Source organism: Zingiber officinale, chromosome 1A (genome assembly GCF_018446385.1).
Source record: "Zingiber officinale cultivar Zhangliang chromosome 1A, Zo_v1.1, whole genome shotgun sequence".
Lineage (NCBI taxonomy): Eukaryota > Viridiplantae > Streptophyta > Magnoliopsida > Zingiberales > Zingiberaceae > Zingiber > Zingiber officinale.
The window spans coordinates 138405240-138422080 of NC_055987.1; the positions used below are offsets into that span (position 1 = coordinate 138405240).

The following is a 16841-nucleotide window of genomic DNA, read 5'->3' on the forward strand; positions in this document are numbered from 1 at the left end:
GGCCTCTTCACCAGCGGAGTAGCTTCGGTTGTGGTCGGAGCAAGCTACCACCATCGATGTGGAGGTATCCTGATGAAGGAGGCAGGATCTCTTGGACCACTTTTTATGGTCCAAGGGATGTGTCACTCATATTTGCGGTTGGATCGTGATCATGATCTGGCCGTAATTTGTTGCGATCTCTTCTTGCCGTCCCCATCAGGTTATAGTTTAGTTCGAAGCAGGCGGCCGGAGGTTGTCCGGAGGACACAAGGGCGGAGCCAAGTTCATGGCTACCCGGGCTGTAGCCCGGGTAGCCAACGACGGCGAGAACGAAAATTACAAGGCAAGAAAGGGAAAAAAATGAGAAAAATTAGGGATTAGCCTGGGGCGGCGATGTCGACGTCGGCGGCTAGCCCGGGGCAGCGATGTCGCCGTCAGAGGCTAGCTTAGAATGACGACGTTGGCGATCTCTGTGTCAGCGCTTGTGACCCATATCTTGAGATCAGCCCAGGTATTTGACTCGGGCTGGCTCCGCCATTGGGAGGACACCCTCACTCGGTGCCCAATAACCTGACCACTTATCCACCACCGGAAGCTTTCGGACGATCTCTGGTCGCCCGCTCCGAACCAAATTATAATCTGATGTAGACGATGAATCCAAGAAGAGATCGCAACCAATTACGATCGGATCGCGGCCACAATTTGACCGCAAATACAAGTAACATATCGACTGTACCATAAAAAAATGGTCAAAGAGATTTGCTCTCCCTAATGAAGATATGTCCGTGAGCCACCTGCAGTGGGTTGGATCAAGCCCACAGTAAAATCTTTCTTCAAATGTTATCCAACTATCACCAGGAAAGACAGGGAAGAAACTGAAATCAAATTTGAATTCAAAATTTAAATGTCGTGCCAAAACTAAATTCGAATTTTAAAGTTGTCGTATCAGCTTTGAGTTCGAATTTGAATTCAACTTTTAACAATGACTTCCCATCTCTGAATTCGAATTTGAAATGTTGTGTCAACCGACAGACACCCTATATGATTTCCACTGAAAAACAGCCACCTATAATCATCGGCACCAATGGCTGCTAGCCACTGCAGGAGGGTTCCCCTCCCGCATCGCCACCTTGCTCCTTTACTTGGAGCTCCCGCCAGTAGTGCACAGTCCTTCCCTTCCCAGAGATCACTCTCTAAGAAGCGGAGGGAAAGAATGGGGGCTAAGGAATCTTAATGGCAAAAGACGACTCATCCCAACATCCCGATCAATCCGTTTAAGGATTAATATGAAAAAAATAAATCACGAATAACTACTTACTTTTAAAATAATAATTGGCTCATGCATGAAATATTTACCTCGATTATGTCAAAATTCAAATTTCAAATCTCATAATAACAACACTTCAAATATTAGCCTCAAAACCATCTCGAAAAAACGAGGGCTAAGAAATCTTGTGCTGGGAAGAAGAAGACGGAGGAAGTAACACATTCTGTTTCTAAGAAAACGAGGAATAATTAGGGGTGTAAATGAGTCAAACCGCTCGTGAGCTATTCAAAACTCGATTCGATAAAAGCTCGTTTAATGAGACTCGTTAAGATAAACAAATCAAACTCAAACTTCACAATATTTGACTCGTTAACTCGTGAACATGTTCGTTAAACTCATGAATTAATTTTTAACTAAAAAATAATAATAATTTTGATATTGAATTTATAGATTTTACACTCTACTTATGAAAAACATAAACAAATATATTAAATTTATTTATTAGAATAAAATTATAAATTTTAACAAAAATATTATAATTTTTAAAAATATATAATTTAATTTTTAATAAATATTTAAATTTATAAGTTATAATTTATTAAACTCGTTTAAGTTCGATAAAAATTCGAATAAACTCGTGAGCCATGAATATATTCATTAAATAAAGCTCAAGTTTGATTCAATTATAAATGAACCAAATTCAAACATCCAAGAGTTCGACTCGGCTCGATTATTAGGTTAGATCCTCTGTCCCCATTTCTCTCTGTCCTTGTGTCCCATTATTAATCAGACGGATCAGATTAAATCTCAAGGATGCTTTGCAGATCACAAGGATACTACACATATTTTAAAAATATCATAATATCTTGAAATTTAATGTGATCCGTCCGATTGACAATGAAACATAGGAACAGAGAGAAATGAGGACAAAAGATCTGAACTACTCTATTACACCCCTAAGAATAACACTCGTCGCTGAAAAATAACAATTATATTAAAAAAAAAGACGTTTCCAGTCATTCAACATTGATTTTCATTTTATAACATTTTTCACGATAATTTTTAAATTAGAAATGAAATCAAGCAATACTTCAGAACAAAAAAGTAGTAAAACACGATGCCGCTTTGTCAAATTCAAAACATGCAAACAGATTGTCCCATAAAAATCAAGATCCCACATCCATACACTAGAAACCAATAAAAATAACAAAAATCTTTTCTAAATAAAAAAGACAGAATATAGAAAATATTTTCTAAAGTAAGATAGGGCATTCAGAGTGAGTACACACACCAATAGAGAAGAGAGAACTAAATTGGTGGCCAGGCACCACCCTTCGACCTATTTCTTTGTAGTTTGCAACTCTAAGACTGCAATGAACTGAACTCGGCCGTGCAAGAGCAGCCTTAGTTAGATCCGGTCTGTAGTAATTATCAGTCACCTGAATACAAAATAACTAACAGAAATTGGATCGCATTTAATTGGTGAAAACTTATTTCAAAAGAGCAATGCAAAGAAAAGAGTACATAAAAAACACGTCGGTAATCATTACTTACACATGGTAGTTATAAAATTGATTGAATAGAGGAGATAAAATAGAACACCACAGGTAAAAGAAAAGGAAAAAGGACGAGACAAATGTAACAAGTAAGGGACTCATGAATAGAAGAGCAAAATTAAGCTCAGAAGCCAAGCGTAACAAGAAAATTTCATTGGAGAACAGAACTGTCGAGAGTTCTCCTTACATGTTAACAGCTCTTCATAACAACTTCGTGGGGGGAACAAGGGAAAAAACATAGCAGAAGAAAACTAGGGAAATCAATTGAATGAATAAGACATTCAGTTAATCAACAAAAGAAAACAAGAGAAAAAATAAACAAAAAAACAAAAATAATACACGGAACTTTATAGCACAGAATAAAACACATAATTGTTCACTAAACAGGATCAGAAAATCTAAATAGTTAAATCAAGTAAAAAAGACCTGGGAATCGCACTGTCACATTTTTCCATCAGGGTGAAGAAAAAATTATAGAGAACATGTAAGCAGATAGAAATCCAACAAAACTGCAAACTTGCAATTGATCACCATCTACGGACAGAGGAAGATATAAGAGAGAATTTGATATCAAATTAGCATTCGAGGAATGATCAAATGCAAACTCAATCTGTCCAAAGAAACTGATTTCACTGGACAAGAATTTAGAGGATGAGCGTCTTACGTAAGAAGGATCAAAACGACATAGAAGTGAACAAACATGGTGGTAATCCGGAGACGCCCTGTTGAGGAGAGCGGAGGCGGCAAGATCTGATGATTGCGGGCCTTTGACCCGAAGAAGAATTTCTGGCCCTCGCTCCCTTCACTCTCCGTGATTCATCATCCGCGCCGAGGAATCCAGCGGGATTGCCTCATTAGAACAAAAGGCCAGTAAGCAGCACCAACGTCAATGGCGGCAACAGTGAACAGGAGGGTAAGGAAACCCTAGAACGGCGTATGCCGAATATGAGAGAGACAAATCTGCGTAGCGTTTAGGAAAGAATTTCGCCGTCCGATGTGAAGTTGGACGAGAAAAAAAAAAGAAATGTTGAAGCCGAAAAAATGGTTCCACCTAACCAAAAAAAAAGCATAATTTGAAAGAGCCAAGGCTTTCGATTTCTTTCATTTCCTAACTCTTCAAAAATGGAATTTTGATTTTGATTGACCTAGATGCAACCAATGTAGAATCGATTCAATCATTCAAAAAAACCATTTTTAGAGAAAAGAAATAAGTTAAAGCATCGAAAAGATTTAATGGACGAAATAGAAATCAACAAAAGTTTTTGAATCAATCAACTTAAAACAAATATGACAATATGAATTTAGATCCAAATAAAAAATCCAGTAAGAAACAAAGATCCACAGTTGAGAAAGAGAATAAGAATGTAATGGCCATTGGAGGCGGGGTTGCGAGGAACGAAAAGCGCAGATCCCGTACTATGATGCCATAGAATTCGATCTAGGGCGGAAAGGGCTGGGATTCCACAGAGAACCTGTGGGTTTTTCCAGAGCTACAGTTTCATCAGCTCTCCCCTTTGCCGACTACCCAATACTGCAACAAAGACCACATCAGAATAAAACGAAACGACGAAAGAGACGGAGAAAAATATCATTAGCACGAATAGCAACGACAGCGGCGGCTAACAGATGGAGATGAAACCCTAGGACGATGAAATCGAAGAAGGATCAACGATTGGAATAGATGAAGACTGACCACGTCTGAACGAAGATAGCCTGAGACAACATTCGAGCACGGCTATGAAATAAGCGACGATCACATTAAACCCTAGTTGTCATATTTATAGAGCTTTTATCCGGCTGGATTGTATTGAATTAAAGATGGTAAATCAGATCCTGACCAATAAATGGGCTTCTCATATTGGCCCTTCTATTTAATTAAAGATGGGAAATCAGATCCTGACTAATAAATGGGCCTCTCATATTGGCCCTTCTGTTTAATTACAGATGGTAAATCACATTCTTACCAATAAATGGGAAAAAATTCTGCATTTTTCTCTTATTATTTATTCCTTTATTAAAATTTCAAGTTTCTCTATTTCTATAAAAAAAATATGTAAAAATATTTATATTTAAAATCGCTAACAAAAATAATATCTTTTTTCATTGAAAAATGACGTCAATGATAAATTATAGAGTAATAAGGATGATAAAAGTCGATTACATCCAATTAATTCATGAATCAAATTTAAAAGTTTGATTCAGAATTCAATTTTTTATAAACAAAAATATGAATTAATTCAGATAATCTGATATTATCTCAATTTTAAAAATCTTAATTTGATTAAATTCGTTAAATTGAAAATAGTAATTGATTGCTAGGCTTAAAAAGTTTAATAGAATATTTAGTGTCGTATGATGAAAAAATTAATTATTTTAAATTTTAACTGATATAACCATCGGTTTAATTTATTTAATTTTTATTAAAAATTTTGATAGATTCGATTAATTCGAAAATGATCCGTTAATTCGATTTTCATTTAAAAGATTATATGGATTATTAATAGTACATATCTATTGAGTGAATTGGCTAGTGTGGATTAAGGGATAGGCCCACTGGCGATATTATTTGGGGTTTGGAAAATGTTGAGTAAAATATAGAACCAAACATGTTAATTAGGCTAATTCAGGTTAAATGGGCCCAATAATCAAGTGAATTAGGCTAATAGGTCAGTCATGTGATATGAGTAGACGAAGTCAAGTTGAATTGTCAACAGGAAACAAGTCAAGTTGGTTGGTCAAGTCAAAAATAAGATAGAGTGAGCTTGTCAAGTGTATCAAGTTAATTGAATCAATCAAAGAGGTCAAATCGGTCAAACAACATTATGAATCGAGTGGATAGAATGAGGGAAAGAATCGATAAGAGTATTAAACCATATGCGTGCCCAACCTTCCTCGTGCAAAGTGATACGGGTAATAATGAAAGTCTCCGTGTAAGATCGAATAGTCAACCATTTTACTGGCATGACGGTCATAGCCCGATCTCATTAATATGACTATATAACCGATTAAACTTTATACACTCCGAAAGCAATATAGTCAGGGGCGGATCTAGACGAGGATTGGAAGGGACTGAAGTCCTCGCCAAAATTTATTGGAAAAAGAACTAAAGAGGAGTCCGTCATGAGAAGTTCGACGTCCAACGTGAGAAGTTTGGCGTCCGACATCGGACAAAACGGAAGCAGCGAGGTTTTCATCTTTTTTTTTTTATTTTTTTTTTAAATAAAATTTAAAAGCCTCACTTTGCAGCTCAAACCCAATGCCCAATAGGCCATCCATATGGTTTTTCCGGCCTTAATTAGTCAATTCGTCAATTGTGCTTTCTCTCTCCTCGCGATCGTGAATCGCGACTCCGCCTCAACAGTCATCAATCGGCGCTTCGTTCCGTCGTCCGTCCTTCGCGTTCTATCGTCCGTTGTCCACCGCCCACCAGTCCAACGCCCGCTGGTACGTCGGTCCGCCGCCCGCTGACTGCAGCAACCGCCCATTAGGTCCGCGATCTGTCGCCTCCCTCTCTGTTTTTTCTCTACTTTTATTTTGTTTTCTTGTGTTGATTCCGCTGTCTGCCGGTTCGCCGCCGACCAATCTGTCGCTCGCCGATCCACCGCCCATGAACTGCATCAAGCTACAAGGCGTCGGCTGCCCACTAGGTCCGCCGCCTCCTTGTTTTTCTATGTTTTTTTTTTCTGGTGTTGATTCCACTATCTGCTGGTCCACCAAGCGCCACCCACCAGTCCGCCACCAACCAGTCCTGGGCCCGTCGGTCCGCCGCCCACCGACTGCAGCAACCGCCCACTAGGTCCGCTGCCTCCCTCTCTGTTTTTCTCTCTAGTTTTGTTTTTTCTCTAGTTTTGTTTTTTTTTTCTTGTGTTGATTCCGCTGTCTACCAGTCCGTTGTCGACCAGTCTGCCACTCGCCGGCGGTCGGTCCATCGCCCGCCGATTGCAACAACCGCCCACTAGGTCCGCTGCCTCCGTCTCTTGTGTTTTTCTCTACTGTTTTTTTCTTATGTTGTTTCATTAATTGGATTATGTGTGACTTTGTTCTCAAAATCTTTTCTATTTTAAATTGTTCTATTGACTATCATTACCAAATATGAAAATTAATATTATTCAGTGGTACAGTGCTATTCGAGGTAAATAGTAAACTCATTGGGTTATTTTCTCACTTGTTTTGTAGAGTCATTGTGTTATTGGGAAACCCCTAGTCACTAGGCCACCATTGCTCAAGTCATTCACATAATTTAAGGTTAATTTTTTTTACCATTCTTATTTCTTTTTTTTTTTACTTTTTTTATTTCAATTTAAATTAGGGGGGTTAAGGTTTAAATTAATTGTGATTTGTGAATATTAATTTAATTACATCATATACATGACTTTATTTTAAATTATTTATTTATGTAGATTATGCAGAGGTTTTTTAAACCTAAACATTTTCATGATGGTTCTTCCAATGATCCTAATATTAGTGAAGTTATGGAAATTCAATCTTATATGGAATTAGATTTAAATGATATTTAGTGATCCTGGATTACGAAAATAATTGAAGAGTTTGATATTTCTATTTGAGATCAAGTCCGAATAGAGTACTTGACTAGGGGACCCTGCCAACCAATTGGGCATATGTATCCAAAAAGATCTTTTGGTAATCAAGAAAGGAGTTTCCAAGATAGTTGGTATAAAATATATACATGGCTAGAATATAGCATATCAAAAGATGCAGTGTTTTGCTTATGACATTATCTTTTTAAACCTTCAAATAAAGGAGGTCGATATAAAGAGGATGTCTTTGTAAAAACAGGATTCATTAATTGGAAAAATATTTTAGAAAGATTTAATTTGCATAATGGTGTCGTAGATAGTTGTCATAATCATGCTAGAGTACAGTTTGAATCTTTTCAAGATCAAAGACATAGTGTTTCGAATATATTACGAGCACAAGGGTGAGATATAGAGGTTTCTTATCGCACTCGTTTAATAGTAATGTTGGATGTTACGTGATTTCTTTTGAAGCAGGGTCTGTCTTTCCGTGGACATGATGAGTCAAGTAATTCTTTAAATAGAGGAAACTTTCTTGAATTGCTTCAATGGTACAGTAAACGAAATGAGGAAGTTTCAAATGTTGTTAATCAAAATGCTTCCGGAAACAATCAAATGATTTCTCCCACAATTCAAAAAGACCTTACGCGTGCTTGTGCCTCTGAGATCACACTTTCCATAATCGAAGATATTGGAAATAATGTTTTCTCCTTAATGGTTGATAAATCTCGAGACATTTCAGTGATGGAGCAAATAGGAGTTGTTTATATGTGAACTAAAAAGGACAGGTGATTGAACGATTCCTTGCAATTGTACATGTATCTGACACTAGCTCTCGTTTTTTGAAGGATGCTATTGATGCTTTAGTTGTGAAACATGGATTATCATTATCTAGACTGAGAGATCAAGGATATAATGGAGCTTCAAATATGTAGGGTGAATTCAATGGGTTGAAATCTCTCATTTTGCAAGAAAATCCATATGCAAGGTATATTCATTGTCTTTCTCACCAATTACAGTTAGTTATTGTTGTTGTTGCCAAGAGTAATCTCAATGCGAGTGATTTTTTTTAACTATGTCACTATGATTGTCAATACGACGGGAGCATCATGTAAAAGGAGAGATCAACTTAGGCAAATTGAGCATGATAGGATTGTTGCAATGTTGGAGGGTGGAGACATTAGTACGGGCAATGGCAAAAATCAAGAAACTAATTTAGTAAAGCTAGGAGACACTCGTTGGGGATCACACTACTTGACATTGGGTCGTCTATTATCTATGTGACCTTCAGTGATACAAGTGTTGGAGAATATTTGTGATGATTCTAGTTCTTTTGATAGTAGAGGGGTTGCCAAAAGTTTGATTCAGAAAATGGAGAATTATGAGTTTGTTTTCATGTTGCACTTGATGAAGATGATATTGGGAATGACACATGAGTTGTCACTTGTGTTACAACAAAAGGATCAAAATATTGTCCAAGCCATAAGTTTGATTGAGAGTGTGAAAGATCAATTTCAAATATTTAGGGAAGAAGGATGGCATACAATTACAGATAAAGTCAACACATTTTATGAGTTGAATGAGATCCCAGTGCCGGAGATGAAAGACAATTGTTTGATTGATGGTTGTAGTAGACGTAGAAGGCAAGTTATCATCAATTTGCATTATTATTATGGGGAGATTTTCTATGAGGTATTATTTCTAAAAAAAAATTATTATTATTATATTCATCAATAAGATTTTTTTACTTATTAATTATTAATCTTGCAAATTACAATGTTAGGTTGTTAATTTAGTTATACAAGAGATGAATACTCGTTTTCCATAAGTTGACACAGAATTGCTTAATTGTATAGCATGTCTTCATCCAAGGAATTCTTTTTCTGAATTCAATGTTCAGAAACTCGTTCGACTTTGTGATTTATATCCTGAGGACTTCTTAACAAATGATTGTATAGTTATTAAACAACAACTTCAGAATTTCATTCATAATATATGTCAGGATCTAAATTTTTCTGGAATTGAAGATTTGGGAAGTTTTGCTCAGAAAATTGCTGAAACTCTAAAAAATCAAGCTTATCCATTGATTTATCGTCTGATTGAGATGCCATTAGTTTTACCAATTGCGACCGCTTCTATTGAAAGAATATTTTCTGCGATGAAGATGATAAAGATTGATTTACATAGCAGAATGGGAGATGAGTGGATGAATGACAGTCTAGTCGTATACATTGAGAAAGATATCTTTTCAACAATTGAAAATGAGCAAATATTGTAACGTTTCCAAAAGATGAAAAGCCGCAGGATGCAGTTGCCTCTTCTTTCTTATCCAACGACCACCTAATATGTCACCAATGTTGGGTTCGGGCCGCGAAAATCAATTTTTCGCGTCGCGAAAACCCTGAATCCCCAAGCCACGGATCCGTGCTAAGAATAAAACTTTCGAAAAATACGAGTATGAGTTTACTAACCTATAGATCTACACTAGAACTATATGTTAAAGAGATTTACCCTTGATGCGCTCCCTTTCGCGAATCCCGCTCGTCCAAGGTGCCGGATCTCGAGAGCATCAAAGTAGACACTCCTCTAGAAGTATCTACACGAACAAGTAGGTGGAGAAAAACCACACAAAAAGTGTGCTAGCACCCTTGGATGGTTCGACCAAAATAGGAGGAGAGGGAGAAAAGGAAGAGCTTGAGGAGGAAGAAGAAAAGAGATATCCACACAAAATGAAAACTCCTCCTCTATTGCCTTGATGTGACTGGCTACATTAGGAGGTGTAACCCCCTTCACATTAATCACAATTAATGTGGAGGCCATTAAAGTGAAGAATTGTAACCTCCATGAGGTAGCATCTCATTTAAGTAATCATGATGATGTGGAGCATCATCATTGGTCCACATCTTGCCAACTCACTAATGATGTGGCATAAAGTCAAGTCAAACTTGACTCTTCCTCTTCCTCTCAAGTCAAGTCAAACTTGACTTAATCTCTCTCATGGTTGATCTAATTCAACCATTTAATTCAAGCCAACTTAATATAATGAATCTAATTCATTTAATTAAATTGATCCAATGAATCATAATCTAAATTAGACTCATTGAACACATGAATCAACTTGAGTCCAACTCAATTAGCCCAATTAGGATTACTCTTAATCTAATTTGATTCATCAAATGAATCTAATCCTCTTGGTTCATCATATGAACCTAATCTCCATCTAATTGTCCTTAGTGTGTGACCCTATAGGTTCTTGTAACGTTGGCAATGCCCCTAAACCCATTTAGGAGCATAAGTAATGAGCGGTATCTAGCAACACATCATTACTACCCAAGTTACAAGAATGTTGAGATCCAACATCACCTTGTGACTTCTAATTATGACTCCTCACAATATATGACAAGTGTCCTTCTATCCTAGACATCTAGATTGATCAATGTGAGGCATAGACTGTGTCATCCTCTGACCAATCTAAATCTTGAACTCCAAGTAGACTCACTAAATCAAATGAGCTCAATATCTCATATTGACTCACTTGGGCATGGCCATGCACTTCGTGGTCTCACTCTATCAAGAATATCGATGTCGCTTCCGTCATATAGGAGGGATAGATCACATCTACATCACTCACATCTCTCTGCATAATTCATTATATACCCAGTAATCGCCTTTATAGCCCACCCAGTTACGGGTGACGTTTGACGAAACCAAAGTACATAACTCCTTATGTAGGGAACCATAGTGACTTCAGGTCTAAGGACTAGTAGTCATACTAATAGCCACATGAGAAAGTATATGACACTCATATAACGATCCATGATACTTTCTCATGGCGGGTCATTCAGTATACATTCTCCAATGCATACCCATGTATCAACTTGATATCTCTATATCTATGACTTGTGAGATCAAGTCATCGAGTTGACCTACATGCTAGTCTTATTGCATTAACATTGTCCCTGAATGTTAATACTCGACTAGGAATGATTAAGAGTAGTGTTCCCTATATCATCTCACTATCGGTTCAACTAACCGATTGATATAGGTGAGAACCTTCTACTCAAGGGCGTTATTATACTTAGTTTATTTGGCACCAATGTAAGTAAGTATAATAACAAAAAATAAATGCCTTTATTTATATAAGAATATGATACAACAAGTTCATAATACAATCATCAAATGATTGACTCTATGGCTCTAACTAACAATCTCCCACTAGTACTAGTGTCAATCAGTGTAGGCTCTAAGCCCCAATGACCTAGTGTGACCATCATGCTTCCTCTGTACCAAAGCCTTGGTCAAGGGATCTGCGATGTTAGCCTCTGTAGGTACCCTGCATATCTTCACATCTCCTCTCTTGATAATCTCTTGAATGAGATAGAAGCACCGTAGTATATGTTTGGTCCGCTGGTGTGAGCGAGGTTCCTTCGCCTGTGCTATAGCTTCATTGTTGTCATAATAGAGCTCAACAGGGTCAGCGATACTGGGAACCACCCCAAGTTCAGTGATGAACTTACGGATCCAAACTACCTCCTTTGTTGCCTCTGATGCAGCAATGTACTCGGCCTCTGTCGTAGAATCAACTACTGTGTCCTGCTTCGAACTCTTCCAGCTCACAACACCACCATTTATGCAAAATACGAACCTTGACTGCGATCGATAGTCATCCTGGTCGGTCTGGAAGATGGCATCACTGTAACCCTTTACAGCTAGCTCATCATTGTCTCCATATATCAAGAAATATTCTTTAGTGCTTCTTAAGTACTTAAGAATATTCTTGACCGCTATCTAGTGACTTTCACCTGGATCTGACTGGTATCTGCTCGTCATGCTCAAAGCATACGAGACATCAGGTCGAGTGCATAGCATGGCGTACATGATAGATCCTATAGCTGAGGCATAAGGGATCTGATCCATGCGGTCTCTCTCCTCTCTAGAAGAGGGACCTTGAGTCTTCGAAAGACTCACGCCATGTGACATCGGCAGAAATCCTTTTTTGGAGTTCTGCATGGCAAACCGAAGGAGTACTTTGTTAATATATGTACTCTGACTTAGGTCGACCAATCTCTTAGATCTATCTCTATAGATCTGTATCCCTAGAATGCGGGATGCCTCACCTAAGTCCTTCATTGAGAAGTAACTCCCTAGCCAGGTCTTAACAGACTGAAGCAAAAAAGATGTCCTTCCCAATGAGTAGTATGTCATCCACATACAATATGAGGAAGACAACTATATCCCCTACAACCTTCTTGTAGACACAAGGCTCATCTTCGTTCTTGATGAAACCAAACTGTTTGATTGCATCATCGAATCGAAGATTCCAGCTCCGAGAAGCTTGCTTTAGTCCATAAATGGACCTATGCAGCTTGCATACTCTGCTAGTATGTTGTGGATCTACAAAACCCTCAGGTTGTGTCATGTACACATCCTCGAGCAGGTTTCCACTCAGAAACACGGTTTTGACATCCATCTGTCATATCTCATAGTCAATGTATGCTGCAATAGCAAGCATGATCTGAATGGACTTAAACATCGCTACTGGAGAAAAGGTTTCATCATAGTCAATACCATGAATCTGCTTGAAACCTTTAGCTACCAAGTGACCCTTATAGATAAGTCCATCCATGTCAGTCTTTCTCTTAAAGACCCACTTACACTCAATGGGTTTTACCCCTTCAAGTAGATCAACCAAAGTCCATACTTGGTTGGTGTACATGGATTCCATCTCGGATCTCATGGCCTTTAGCTATTTCTCGGAATCTGGTCTCATCACAGCTTCCTGATAGGTGGTAGGCTCATTCTCTATGAGCACAACGTCATCATGGTCAGACAAGAGAAATGAGTATCTCTCAGGCTAACGACGTACCCTATCAGACCTGCGAAGAGGTATGTCTACTTGAATTGGTTGTTGTTCCTCAACTCCTTGTGGAACAACATCATCCACAACACTTTGTGGTTCCAGTTCAACTTCCATCGAGGCTTCAGTGCTATTGTTCGCATCTTGAACTTCTTCAAGATTGAACGTACTCCCACTAGTCTTTCTAGAAACAGTCCCTTTCTAGAAAGACCCCAGTCTTTGCCACAACTACCTTGTGCTGACTGTGAATGTAGAAGTAATATCCCTTAGTTTCCTTGGGATATCCAATAAAATAGCACTTGTCGGATTTGGGTCCTAACTTGTCTGAGACTTGACGTCGAACGTAAGCCTCACAACCCCAAATCCTCATGAAAGACACCTGGGCATCTCTCCCAGTCCATATCCTATATGGTGTCTTTATCACGACCTTGGATGGAACTCGGTTGAGTAAAAAAGCTGCCGTGTCTAGAGCATAGCCCCAAAGGAATGTCGGAAGATCTGTGTGACTCATCATAGATAGTACCATATCTAATAAGGTACGATTCCTCCTTTAGGATACACCATTCCACTGTGGTGTTCCAGGAGGAGTGAGTTGGGATAGAATCCCACACTCAGCTAGGTAGTCATGAGACTCATGGCTAAGGTATTCTCCACCTCGATCTGATTGAAGTATCTTAATACTCTTGCCAAGCTGGTTCTGTACTTCATTCTTGAATTCTTTGAACTTTTCAAAGGATTCTGACTTATGTGTCATCAAGTACACATAACCATATCTACTGAAGTCATCAGTAAATGTGATGAAGTACCTATAACCGCCTCTAGCAGCGACATTGAAAGGGTCACATACATCACTATGTATGAGTCCTAACAAATCAGTCGCTCTTTCGCTGTGCCCACTAAAGGGAGTCTTGGTCATCTTGCCTAGTAGGCATGACTCGCACGTCTCATAGGATTCAAAATCAAATGAGTCCAGCAAACCATCCTTATGGAGCTGGGATAAGCGCTTGTCATTTATATAACCTAAGCGACAGTGCCAGAGATAGGTTTGGTTCAAGTCATTTGACTTGAACCTCTTGGTATTTATGTTATAGATAGGGCTTTCAAGGTCTAGAATGTAGAGTCCGTTCATCAGAGGTGCACTACAATAGAACATGTCTTTTAAATAAACAGAACAACATTTGTCCTTTATAATAAAAGAGAAGTCTTTCTTGTCCAAACAAGAAACTGAAATTATGTTCTTAGTTAATGCATGCACATAACAACATTCATCTAATTCTAATACAAACCTAGAGGGCAGAGATAGATGATAAGTTCCTACAGCAGCAGCAGCAACCCGTGCTCCATTGCCTACGCGTAGGTCCATCTCGCCCTTCGCCAATGCCCTGCTATTTCTCAGCGCCTGCACATTAGTACAAATGTGAGAAGCACATCCGGTATCTAATACCTATGATGAAGAAATAGATAGATTGACTTCTATAATATATATACCTGAAGTGGAAGTCTCACTTCGCTTCTTCTTAAGATCTTCCAGGTACACCTTGCAGTTCCTCTTCCAGTGCCCGGTCTAACCGCAATGGAAGCAGGTAGCATCCTTGGTGACCCCTCCTTTAGGCTTCAGTGCCTTGTCTTTGCCCTTGGCTTGGGACTTTCCTTTACCTTTGGGCTTGCCCTTGCCCTTGTGTTTCTGAACCATCAGAACAGAATGGGGCTTTGCCTTCTTTAGGTTCAGCTCAGCAGTTCTTAACATGCTAAGCAGCTCGGGCAGTGGCTTGTCAATTTCATTCATATTGTAGTTTAGAACGAATTGACTATAGCTATCCGACAAGGATTGCAAGATCAGGTCAGTGGCCAGCTCTTGGCTAAGCGGGAATCCCAACCTCTGTAGGTTTTCTATGTACCCAATCATTTTGAGTACATATGAGCCTACGGGAGCCCCATCTGACATCTTGCACTGAAATAGTGCCCTTGAGATCTCAAACCTCTCATGCCTTGCTTGTCCTTGATACAGTTGACGAAAATGTTCAACCATATCGTAAGCGCCCATTAGCTCGTGTTGTTTCTGAAGCTCAGAGTTCATGGTCGCGAGCATTAGACAGGACACATCTAATGCGTCATCTTGATGCTTCTTGTAAGCATCTTTATCTGCTCACGTGGCATTGACAGGAGGAGCCTCCGGAATGGGCTGCTCCAGAACGTACAGTTTACGTTCCTGGGTGAGAAATATTCTCAGGTTCCTGTACCAGTCCAGGAAATTTGCTCCGTTGAGCTTGTCCTTCTCAAGGACTGAACGCAGGGAGAAGGAGTTCGTATTCGACGTCATGGTTATCTACAACAGAAAAAAAATGCAGAAAATAAATATCATATTCTTTTAAATCATTTAATTAGGCCTTTAACTAAATGATGCTCCCACTGAATTTTATAATTCACGTGGGACAAGATCCACATCATACTAACCTTTGAGTTAGTTTTGGCTAATACGTCCAAGATTTAGTATGATCGGTAGATAACGATTTACCAATTACATCTCTATGCAACTCTTGTTTATAGGATCATTATCCGCAGTTATATTAAAACTTGAGTTAGCTTTGGCTAATACGCCCAAAAATTAATATAAATGTGATTTATGTCCTATCTTTCCAACCATTGGAAGAATGCCTATAGTTGTACTCGATCCAACCGAGTTAACTAGGAATACTCTATCTAATTGAGTTTGTATTTGCCCATGCGTTGATAAGCGGGACCAAGATTGTCCCTCCGTACCCTACCAAGATAATATGTGTTGCTCTGCTTTGACAGATTCAACAACACATGTGATCGAGGTAGTGATAGGTATCACGGCACGGTAGGCATTAGAGTTGACGTGATTTAGATCTAATCAAAACGATGATGCGTATCATATACTCGATAGATCTAATCTAATCGAAAGGGTGCATCATGTGCACGACTTAGATCTAATCTAATCGTTAGACACTAACTAATTACTTAATCATGCATCACATATACACAAGTAATTAATTAAATTAATTTGTGATTATTCATGGCCCTACTACGATCTTCTCAAGCCAATGAGAAGATCGGATGATCAACCTAGGGTCAACAGCTTCTTAAGCTCCTCCCTTTGACCACCTTGTGTTGCTCGCGCCCTTCTCGTAATTCCGTCTCGAGTGGACCTTCCACGGCTCCAATTTTGTACATTACAATTTTGAAACTTGAGTTACATTCGAGTCTAAACTAATTTACAACAAGAATAAATAGAGAAAGGCACGACGCGCAGGTCGCGTATCAAAAATACAGCACACACAATCACATGACGACACACAGGCCGTATTATGAATTACAACACAAAATATACCAATACAATTTGGTCTTTTTGGGCCATGACTATCACAAATTATACATAATTCTAAATTATGCATTTTCTATAATTTTCTACAATTTTAATACTAATTTTTACAATTTTTACGAGTAAAATTTTTCGGCGGTCCCGTTTAGCGGTTTTCGGGCGCAATCGCGAAACGAATCCCCTTGTGGGGCCAGGGGCAACGCCCCTACCTACGATCTAACCATCGCGAGTGTCCCTAAGCGATCCAACACCGCCTTAGCCCGCTGTCCCAAAAAATTTTGGGGCGAAACCTTGCCGTTTCGGA

At 38.8% G+C, this 16841-nt stretch overlaps 1 long non-coding RNA gene and 1 other non-coding gene across 2 annotated transcripts; both read right to left on the bottom strand.

Annotated features, from left to right (window-relative positions):
• Positions 1-2406: 2406 nt before the first annotated feature.
• On the bottom strand, positions 2407-4550 carry LOC122035013. The gene is made up of 2 exons (XR_006126858.1): positions 4496-4550; positions 2407-4333 (listed from the first exon to the last, which is right to left on the bottom strand). It is a non-coding gene; the product is annotated as an uncharacterized LOC122035013 (long non-coding RNA).
• LOC122039354 lies at positions 2922-3013 on the bottom strand. Its single transcript, XR_006128186.1, has one exon. It is a non-coding gene; the product is annotated as a small nucleolar RNA R24 (small nucleolar RNA).
• Positions 4551-16841: the final 12291 nt, after the last annotated feature.